The 10,984-nt window shown below is 39.1% G+C and overlaps 1 protein-coding gene across 4 annotated transcripts in view; it reads right to left on the bottom strand.

Annotated features, from left to right (window-relative positions):
• Window positions 1-7,909, bottom strand: part of ncor2 (nuclear receptor corepressor 2) — a 91,088-nt gene extending 83,179 nt beyond the window's left edge. For all 4 annotated transcript variants that reach the window (XM_013909897.1, XM_013909898.1, XM_013909899.1 and 1 more), the window contains exon 1: window positions 7,655-7,909. The gene's annotated coding sequence lies outside the window, so the exon portion shown is untranslated. The remainder of the gene's footprint in view (window positions 1-7,654) is intronic.
• Window positions 7,910-10,984: the final 3,075 nt, after the last annotated feature.

Raw genomic sequence — 10,984 nt, 5'->3', positions numbered from 1 at the left:
ATAAAGGTACTTTCTTTCGCTTCCGACTGTTGTATTATCACATGCATTCTGGATTTTATCAGCCAAAACTGGCCTATCGAGGATATTCAATGGTAAGTAGGTAAGTAAAACCACTGGAAACAACTCAAGTTCTCTATCACAGTGCTAAATTATATTGTTCATTTATTCTTTGAGCATACTTGTAAAATTAACAGTTATGCAAATGCACTACAAGTGAGGCAAACCCTAAAAGTCTGAACTAAATAATATACATTCAAGTTGTCTAGATAAACCTTATTCATTCAGGTCAGAAATGTCAAAAAATGCACAACAATACTCCAACTCCACCTTCATAACTTGTCTGGTAAAGTTTACAAAGTAAAGATAAGGAATTGTTCATGTAACAGTTTACATTTTATGCAGAAATTGTTGTACGGCCATTACTGTTAGAGTACAAAATATCATTTATCTGTTACTGACACACAAAGTTATTTCCCAGCTGTGTGGGACATGATAACATGAAGCTTTAACTTATGAATCTCCCTTTATTCTCCATTGGCTCTTTAAAGTCCACCTGACATTCAGCTCTCAATTCTAAGCAGCAGGAAATAAAACTGAGGAGTGCACTTGTCTGCTGAGCTGACCTACGTCCCCTGCACTGCTGCTTAATTATTCAAGAACTTTGAAATGTTCTTCAGTATGGCAGCATGCAACCTGAGTGCCTTTTTGCGCCTCATGATAGCAGCTTTATAGAACTTCCAGTTGTGCATGATAAGGTGTCTATGCATGTACACTGACATCGTGCATTTATTGCCAAATACTAAAGTCCATACATGCCTCCAGTATTGACACAGATGGCACAAACAATACACCGCTCCCAAATATGACACACAAGCTTGAATTAATTACAGTCAGGGAACCATTTAAGCAGGGAATAAATCCAAACATTACAAAGCAAAGACCAGATGTCATATCAACAGCTTGATGTACAGGCACATTCAAAAGGACTAATTTGTTCCAAACTGCACTGTCATGGATCCAAGGTACATGTCAAGACAGGAGTCCTCTCACACAAGCACACGCAATCAGTAATTACACTTTCATACCTCTCACTTCTACAGTGGAATACAGCTGATATGTGTTCACCAACTCTCAGCTTGGCTAACTAACATCCTTTAATGGGGGAAAAAAAAAACAAAAACAAATAACAACACTGTAACACACTCTTAGTAGAAAACTTGGGCTAATCAGAGAGGCAAATGCAACACTACCCACACTGGTAGCCTACACACAAACAAGAGTAATGCCCTTTACCATGCTGTCATCTGTGTTGCGTAAGAGAGTCAAGTGAATCACTTACCACAGAGCCATTTCTAATCTTTGCTAATCCGCTGTCTGGCTCTCTTTTATAGCGTTTAAATATGGGTGACTGGTTTTAATAGCAAGAATATTTCATAGCTAGGGAAATCAAAACAGAACACCTTATGAATAATAAATGACTACCTTCTAATAACAGCATCCAAACACAGGTGTATCACAAGAGGTTTTGAGATGGTGTTTTACAACACAATAAGAAGTGCTAAGTATCTTTTCTGACCATTTAATTATCTTCATAATTGTATCGATGAAACAAAAAAAAGAGTAAATTAAGTAGCTCAACATTAAACATTTGATCATATTCTCTCGTATTTAAAACGTAGTCATGTCTAATCTTCAAAGTCACCGACTAAAAGAGAAACTCATGACATTTAATAAAAAGGAGCAAGCTAACCTAAAAAGGAAAAGACACAACGATTCCTGTAATAGATCATTGTAACAAAAGGAAGTGAAGTTTGGTGCTCAAAAAAAAAAAAAAAAAAAAAAATTCTTGTTACTAACCTAAGATTCAAGTGTTTTACGATAAAGCATGGGCTTATAAAACGTGTTCTTCCACATACCAAAAAACCCCACTAGAAATGCATACTGCCACAACATGAATACAAACAATAGTAGCAGTTTAGACTGCTGTTTATACAGTTTTTGTAATTGACAGGAACAGGTAGTGCATTAACGCAGTGATAGAGCGCCATATCAACTGTCAACATCATCTACAGCCTATATACCACAAAATTATTCTGGAAGTACTTTGTATGTAACACAAACACACAAAAGCCAAACAGCCAAAAAATAAGGTATTGTTTAAAACCCTGATAGACTACTTTACAATAAAGGTCAACATGAACACCCTAAAGAGTGTAAAAAAAAAAAAAATGTCTACTACAACAAGATAGGCAATCAGTTTTCAATGTTTATACATATGAGGAATTTTACAGGTTACTTCTCAAGCAACACAAATTCCTGATTGAAGAATAGATCTCCCGTTTTTAAACTTTGCAAGGTGATGGACACAGAATCGGTCTGACCTCCATACCCTTTCAATCCCTAGGCCAGCAGACAGAACATGCCCAACCTCCTCCTCTCTATAACTGCCTAAATGTTAAAATTAGATTACTTAGATGATTAGGGCAGAAATCTGAAGCTGCAGGATAACCAATATCAGAGACATTTTCTTTGAACAACACGTCACAACAAGTTTTTCCATTTGCAATCACAAAAAATTAAAAAATTAAAAAAAATAGCACAGCTGCCTAACTTCGGCCCCCCCCGTGTAGCCACTAGAGCTGGGGTGGTACCATTGTCCAGTTCAATAGCACTTAGATTGTGATCTGAAGCAGAGCAACAGACCAGCTGTGCTTGATCATAATATTCTATCACATTGAGTCATGCATAACATTCTCCACACACAAAACCTACCAGGTGCAGTCCACTAGTGAGCAAGAAATGCTAGACAGCTGCACTTACTCATCCAGTGAGAAGGAAACTGGGTTGGAGGAGGGAAAGAGCCTGTGAGGCAGTTTTACAGAGACTGCCTCATATTTCTCTCTTAGGTTTCCACATGTAAACTTGAGGGTTCATGAAGTGCACCACGTACTAAACTTGTGTTGTTTCCCTATAATCACTCTGTTTGTGCAGCAGTTAGAGTAAATAAACATTTAATTTGCTGTGTCAAGTGCTAAGTGTTGGAAAAGTCACATCTGCTTGGATTTGCTGCATTATGAGGGTAAGAAACCATGTGAACTTGTGATTTAATTCCCCATCCAACTGGCCTGTATAGCCAAGATTTGGGTAGAGATTTGAATCAAGGCTTTAGCTGATATAAAACAATGGCTTACAGCCCTGACACACCAAGCAGACAGATGAGTTGGATTGCATGTGGACAAATGTCACCAGATCTAGTAAGCTGTTAACATCTGATTAAGAATGTATATGCATGGTTTGACACTGGCCAACAAAAAGCAAGTACAAGGCAAGTGTTGTTCCCATACTACAAATACCATTTCTAAAATCCAAATAAAATCCTTATAGAGCACTAAGGACACTCAACTGAGTCCGAATCAAGAAAAAATTACATTTGCCTACCTACATACATTCATACATGTCCATGAATACATATCTGTACATTTCTTCATTTTTACAAGGATTGGTCAAGTCTGAAGACATACAGCATATAAAGCTAGCAGTTAGGATGTATATAGACAGACGTTGTTTTGCCTAATATGCCTGCTGTGCTAAATCCACTATCAGAATGTGAAGAAACAACCGCTATGACTTCAGTTCAAAACTTGTGTGCACTGTGCTGAAGAAATATCAACTAAAATTGGACTATAACCAGGCCGTACTTTCCTGTAATTCAAATATGTACCATGAGAAGGAACAGTGAGCCAGTGTAGCATATATTTAACCAGCAAGCCATTAAAAACATTCTTATTTATGATGATAGCATAGGAAAAGGCAAAGCCTTGTAATGAAACGTGGTTAGGGCTGTAAATCTTTTAAACACGCGTCATGATTTGAGTTACAAAAAGGTATTTTGCATAGCTTCACTTGGGTTCACCTTCTCCACCATGGTGTTGCCTATTTGCCAAAACACCCAGTTGAGGTGTTTTGGCAAATATTTAATATTTCTTTCCCCAAATTAAAAACATGCTTAGGCACTACACCCAAGTCTCAAGCATTCATTATATACTTTCTACATCCACAAGTCCACTAGGATCAACTCAGGTTTAGAATTTGATTGCAAAGATCCATGTGGATGTTCATGTTTTTTGTTTGTTTATTTAGGGGGGTAACCATGCAAAATCTATAGAAAATTTACAGTACATTGCAATATCTACGCATGAACAAGTTGACTTCAAAGTAGTATAACAGAACATTAGTTTGTTATCAGGTGTCCAGCTGCCCATGTATGTGTCTGGAGTGTATTCAAGACTGATCTGACAGTTCAAATGTAACAAATGCAAAAAAAGAAAAAAAATGTAATCAAATTTGAGGCAGTCTTTTACTATGCATGTACTGCAAATGCTCACATTACTCTGACTATAACACCATTTTTAACTCATCTAGAATATGATTTTAGTTACAAGAGTTAGATGTGTTGCACATGCTCTTCCTGTATATGGTATATTTTGTTGTTTGTGGAAGATTACCTGCTATATCAGAGGCAGCTAATGGTCACATAAATAAAAAATAAAGAACTTGTGACATTTATTATTATGAAAGAAAGACATTTGGAATTTTAATGGAAATCTTTGATTTATGGCGATGCAATGTGCTTTGTCTTCCCACAAGAATTTACTGTAAGGATTCATCTTTCACAATGAAATAAAATGAAATGAGCAAGAACTTCCCCTTTCCGGTTTCATAACTCTGTTGTGTTTCTTAATAAGAGAAGAAATTGAACTAGCGGTGTAACGGTCTCCCTGAGGCTCCATGCAGAGCACGGGATTATCTCCTGCCCCCATTACCCTTCTGGAAAAGGGGGAGATATCGCCTCACTCAAATTTAACTCTTTACAATCCTGACACTATGCAATACAGACTCCAATTTTGAGGATTCACATCAGAATTTGATTTTTGATTTTGAGTGCATTATGGATTATTAGGAGGTTTAAAAGCTTTTCAGCCTGCCTGATCACACACACCAAGTGTCTACAAGTACTATAACTGCTTGTAATATCGAGTGATTTTACATTAATGTACTAAATAAGCTAAACAACCTGCGCAAACAAACATCACACAGAATTTGTACTAGAGGACATTAAATGTCCAGTCCAACCGATTTTAATATGCAGCTGTCCAGAAAAATTGAGGGCTGAAGCTTAGGAAAATGATATTTGTTTCTAATAATACTTAGCTTGAAGCCCCCGAAATAACATATTACGGTGTCATGACGCAGTACCGGCGCAATATTTCCCCCACCCGACCTGCTGCCACAGCCATTACTGTCATTACTTTAACAACAGCGTGGGCTTCAATCCAATACATGAATGTAAATGCAAACAAACAAGGATGACTACATGAATGAGACAATCACAAGATTACATAAAAGCTATGGCGGAGAAACTGAGGGATTGCTTCATCATTACTGGTAACTGCAGGAACATTATTTGTACATTAGCCAACGTTGGTGGTGAAAATGGCATTAAACGAAACAGCTGATTAGCCATTTTCAGTAACAAAACACCCTCCTTGTTGCTATAAAGAGCATGTGTATAAAAATAGCTTCAGTAACACACACACATACATCATAATATCCTAACTACCCATGTGCTCATGTTGCTTATGCTAATTAGCAATGTGGAGCAGTAGGTGGTTAATGGGTGGTTAAACCATGCTAGTGTTGGGGGAGGGGTGGGATCTGATGTATAAATATCAGAGTGAAAAAGAAATAAATCAGAGGGTCTTTCCCTTTATTTATCTTCCAACTATCTTTAGATATTATGGAAATTTGTCCCAATTTGACTTGTGCACTGTACCAGATGTTTAACGGGAAAACTTCCTGCTGATAAAGTTAGATGTTTCAGTTGACAGGAAGTAATCTAAAGCAATCAGTTGTTTAGCATAACCTATCACACAAGCGTTATAAGGCACTGGAATAGCTATAACACATGCAAAATAAATACATGGATTGCATTTAATACTGATTGATTTTGAGTGAAACACATTTCATTCATTTGTGATAAGGCATTGCCTGCTTTACACAAACACACTCATCATATTGTTGTCCAACTCCTTTTTTTGTTGTTGTTTTTTTAGCTCTGCTTCAAACCTGTGGTCTTACCACAGATCACTATTTTTATCATTGGTGACGTGCATAATCTATGTACTAATGGAAACAGGAAAATGCATTGACTCTTTGGTCATCCGTGATACAGTGCATCAAAGTGGCTTACCAACTTGGTCAAACTATATCCAGGGGAAAACCCCGTTTTATAACCAGAGAGGACAGATCAGTAAATACATTTAATTTAATCCCAGATATCCAGACAGTTACAGTTTAAGGTTTGCAAGTTTTTAAATATACATTACCATACCACTATGTATGTTCGCAATTGTGTGTTCCCACACGTTTCAAACGTAGGCACATAAAAGTAAGATATGAGACAAAATATGAGTTTGTGTTTCTTAGGGAACAATCACAGTAACACAAATTTCAAAAGACAAATGCCTATTATTTGATTGCTGATAATCGGCTTTTATCTACAGTACGTGTTACAAGAGTTGAAGATATACACTATAGAACAAATAACTTTAGACAACAAGGACACCATCAAGGTGAACGTCCTCCCTAGCATTCAATATTAGGAAAACGTCTTTTAAACTATTTGTAACTCACTACCTTAGGTATCCAACCAAAGTGTTTTCAGTCTTTACAGAATTAACAGGTGTGTCTCAATAGCGATTAACTACTTAGAACCACCAAAATTAGAATGTTTTTATGACGGACTATCATTACATAGACTGACTGTAGAGACAGGAATGCAGTTTACCGGAGAATACACAGAGGTCCAAAAACCCCAGTCCAACTCCAGCAAGTATACTCACTCAGCAGCAATGTTGAGAAGCCAAACACTAACGCAAACTCCCTACAGTCCCTCTTTACTTTTGTTTTTTGAGACTTGACATCAAGCTGCTTACAAAACTACTGCACGCCAAATATAGCTTATCAGCCATCTGACAACAAACCAATTCGTCCCCGCTAAAGCCGATTCAGCGCATTACGTTCACTTCATGTACAGCCAGTGTTTACAAACGCAAACCGGGCGCTATTGTGCATAGCCAAGTTAGCAGGCTAAATGACTTAGCTTGAACCCATTTTCTGGTACCGTATAGTAAAAAGTTGACAATCACTAATATTGTCGGATATTGGTCGTGTTGTGTGTGGAATAGCGTCAGTAACGAGTCACCACCAGTGTATGATTAATTCAGCTGAATAAAACTGGCGCTGGCTACTCGGTCATTCTGACAGCTAGCTTGGGAAGCTACCCTGGTTAGCCATTAGCTAGCCTAGCCTAGCCATGTAGCACGTGTTCCGGATTTATAAAATAATTAACTAGCTGGGAATAACCAGCCAACTAGCACTACTGTGGCAAGATGGGTAACCAGCTAGTCGAACACCGCTAAAACATTTAATTTCATACAGGTCTGACGGGTCATGTAACTATAGCACAGCATAGAGACTCGAAAAGGTCAATACTGCTGTTTCTCCTCCAAAGAATAGCCGGACCCCGTCATCCAACAGCAGAACAGACCCCCCCAAAACCAATGGACACAGCGAGCAATGAAAGCTAACTAACCTTAGCGGCGGGGCAAAAGAAATCATTCGGTGGTGTTATCGCACTGTGACTAACGTCCCAATCCTCGTCACTCGGTCCAATTTCGCTTAAAGGTCTTCTCGCTTCGACTAAACGTCTCTCCCCGGAATAAATCCACATGAAAGAGTAGTTTTCGTTTTCATTTAATCCGCTAGCGGTTTTCGGATACGTCGTGCCTGTTCCTGCACAACACAGTGGTCTAGTACTACTCCCTGAGCTGCTGCTGCTGAGACCATAGCAGGGCTGAACCGCCTCTGTCTTTCTCAATAGGTCCATAAGCTCTCTCGCTCCTCCTCTTTACTCAAAGCACTGCACATTTCCCATGCCCACAGCATATTCAAAATTATAGTAATTTGGCATGACTCATTTTCATTGGTAAATAAAATGTTATGATTAATTTCCCAAATAGATTTGTAGGTGTGCTATTTAGGTGATTAACAAATATATATGTATAAAGCATACACGGTACAGCTGCTTAAATTTCCATCATAATCTAACACACTACAAACAGTCTACAAGAATTTCCATCTTATCCTGGACTTATTGGTACACATTAGACTCAAACGCACTGGCCCTCTCCAGTTACACCCCTCCCTGCTCCTTTATGAACCCAGAGCCTCCAAAGAAAGGGGGGTCAACCCAAGCATTAAAACTCCAGGAAGTCTACATCTGTGCTGCTTGATTCCCATGGAGAAGTACAAGCTGTGAATACACTGACTTAACATTGAAGGATAGTATTCAGGAGATCACAACATGCCATGCTGTGAACTGAGTTGATGACTCTGCTGAAGCCGGTGCCTTGCAAATGATCTGAAACTGCTTTCTCTACTTCACACTGGCTTCTAAAAGTCACCACCCATGCTGCATCTACTTGAGTCACAGAGAAGATTTTGTGGAAAATGTCTGGCTGCCTTGTGGGTTTTCTTTTTGTTGTTGTTGTTGTTGTTGTTGTTGTTGTTGTTTTTCAATCAGCAGGGCTCATTAAAAAAAAAATCTGCTGAAACGTAATCCTGGTTTTTACAGTCTATGGTAGTAAGTTTCAGTTAATTTTATGATTATTTATTGTGTTATTCCACTTGGACAAGTCCTTGGCAACCTGTATTTGCCATATAACTATCTGGCACACTCCAGCCAGGCTTTATCTCGCCCTAAATTTAAGCAGCAGCCTTTCCTATGATGTCAGTTGGGATTGTTTTTTTTCTTCCTTTCTTCTTTCTTCCCTGTGTTTTTCTTTCTGCTCTGCGGTTTGGGAGACCCCCTCTAACCATCAGTATAACCACCATCTCTTCATTCAGCCATCACAGAGCAGGAGAGATAACTGTTTATTTCAGCTGGGTTTTTTGGACCCAGCCGTTTGTCTGAACAATCTCTCCCAGATCTGCAATGCCCAATTTATCAGCTTGTTGATAAAGTGCAAATGTTTCTCACTTGCCAGTTTTGATGTCAACAGCTGTGTTTTATCTGCAGCCAGACTCCTCATAATGTTAAACAAAGCTCCAGACAAAGGCCAAATGGACACAACACTCTCTTTGCCTTTCTCTCCAAATTCTCACAACTGATAAATCTGGACAGGGCGCGCTTTTTCCTGAATGCAAAGCAAATTCGGCAGCTCACTTTTGGATCCTCTGGGGTATCTTTTCTACAAGTTATTCGTGCAACTAAAGGATTGCTTCAGTAGATCCAGAGCCCACATGAAAGGCACCACCAGGGGTGAGAGCATGAACTAAGCAGACTTTGGAGATTTTAAAGGCAATCAGTTGGCAGATGCACGGCAGACATCCATAATGGCTAGGAAATAAAACATCAACTAAGCACCATCCTGTGATGGCATTACAACAGCCACAACTCCATTGAATTCTCAGCCCACATCTTTCTATCACCAGATAAATTTCTGCAAATAAGGAGTGACACATATAACAAATGAATGAACTGTAATGTGCAGTTCTCCTTTCTTTTAGATCAGACCATCAACAGTATGAGCTGACCTGCTTTTTAATCTCAACCGCACACCTGTAAAGTTGTGTATCTTGCACTTGTGTGACATTGTCACGGTGACATCATTTGTACACAGACTGCTTCAGTTGGTGTATCCAGAAGCACATTTTGCATCGCAGGCACACAGAGACACACAAGGTGAAAACAGCAGCAGCATAGAAAGCCTTTTAGAAGTGAGAGGAGGCTGGAGGGAAAATCCTCATCAAAACAGCACTTCTTAAAAGATGGGCCGCCATCCGGAGTCTGCCAGATTAATGGAGCTCCCCTTTCTGAATGATCAGCTTTGATTACAAATTCAAATACTCTCATGCCGCATGGTCCCATCCTTCAAAAACCCGTGGCCGATTAGAAACACATTATTAGACTCTGGCATTTTTATTTTTTTTAGTGCATTCATGGGTAGTATTTAAGGAATGTTCACTTAGGCTTAAACTAATTGGATTCAAATACAGTTAATCCGGGAAATGTGCCTGTTCTAATAAATAGAAATAAAAAAAAATACAAAAAAACATCTCTAATTGAAATCGAGTGTACCATTTCTAATGTGATTTCTAGATGAAGGTGATGGATACTTTGAGGCATGCGTCGCTATTTATATCTCCGGTGTAATTACATGCCAGCTTCTTCCTATTGCTGTGATGTACATTTTTAGCTGAGGCATAATTCATCCTGTCACTGCCGGCATTTATTATTGTCACGACTGGGCTCGAGTCAAACAGCCTGGGAAAATTATCTTTCCCCCCTGGACGCAGGCGCGAGAGAAGAGCCTGATTTTGATGCCACTGTTTGCTTTGTATCATTCACACGTCACTCGTGGTTTTTGCAATTCAGAGCGAGGGCTGAAATGCATTCACAGCCACAGCATTTCACCTAACTGCCTCCTCGCCGCCACAACAAAGACAGCACTGAGAGCAGAAATGGCAGCACCTTCGCTGAAGACTCTAACGACTGCCTGCATTGTTGGAATTCCGGCTTAACTTCCTGAGTCTGTCCACACCTGGCCGACAGCCAGCAAACGCTTTTTTCTCTCTCTCTTTTTTTTTCTTTTCCTGCCTTTTATCAAGATCATGTGTAGACTAAATCTCACTGCTGAGACATAATATGAATCTTTCCAGCCTCGCCCACATGTAATACAAAGTCGGATAGTGCTCTGTGTCTTTGTTACATCATGCATTCATGTAATTTAGCAGCTTTAAAAAAAACAAAATCACAGATATTGGTTTGGAGTACAAGCTTAAATCTGTGCAAGGCAGAAATGTGATTTCAACCCCTGACTGAAATAACCAGCTCGCTCTCTCTCTCTCTCTCTCTCTCTCT

This window comes from Pundamilia nyererei, unplaced genomic scaffold (assembly GCF_000239375.1).
Source record: "Pundamilia nyererei isolate P.nyererei 1_Seehausen unplaced genomic scaffold, PunNye1.0 scaffold00033, whole genome shotgun sequence".
NCBI classification, from domain to species: domain Eukaryota; kingdom Metazoa; phylum Chordata; class Actinopteri; order Cichliformes; family Cichlidae; genus Pundamilia; species Pundamilia nyererei.
The sequence above is the reverse complement of the archived record's forward strand: the minus strand, read 5'-3'. Positions and strand labels throughout refer to the sequence as shown.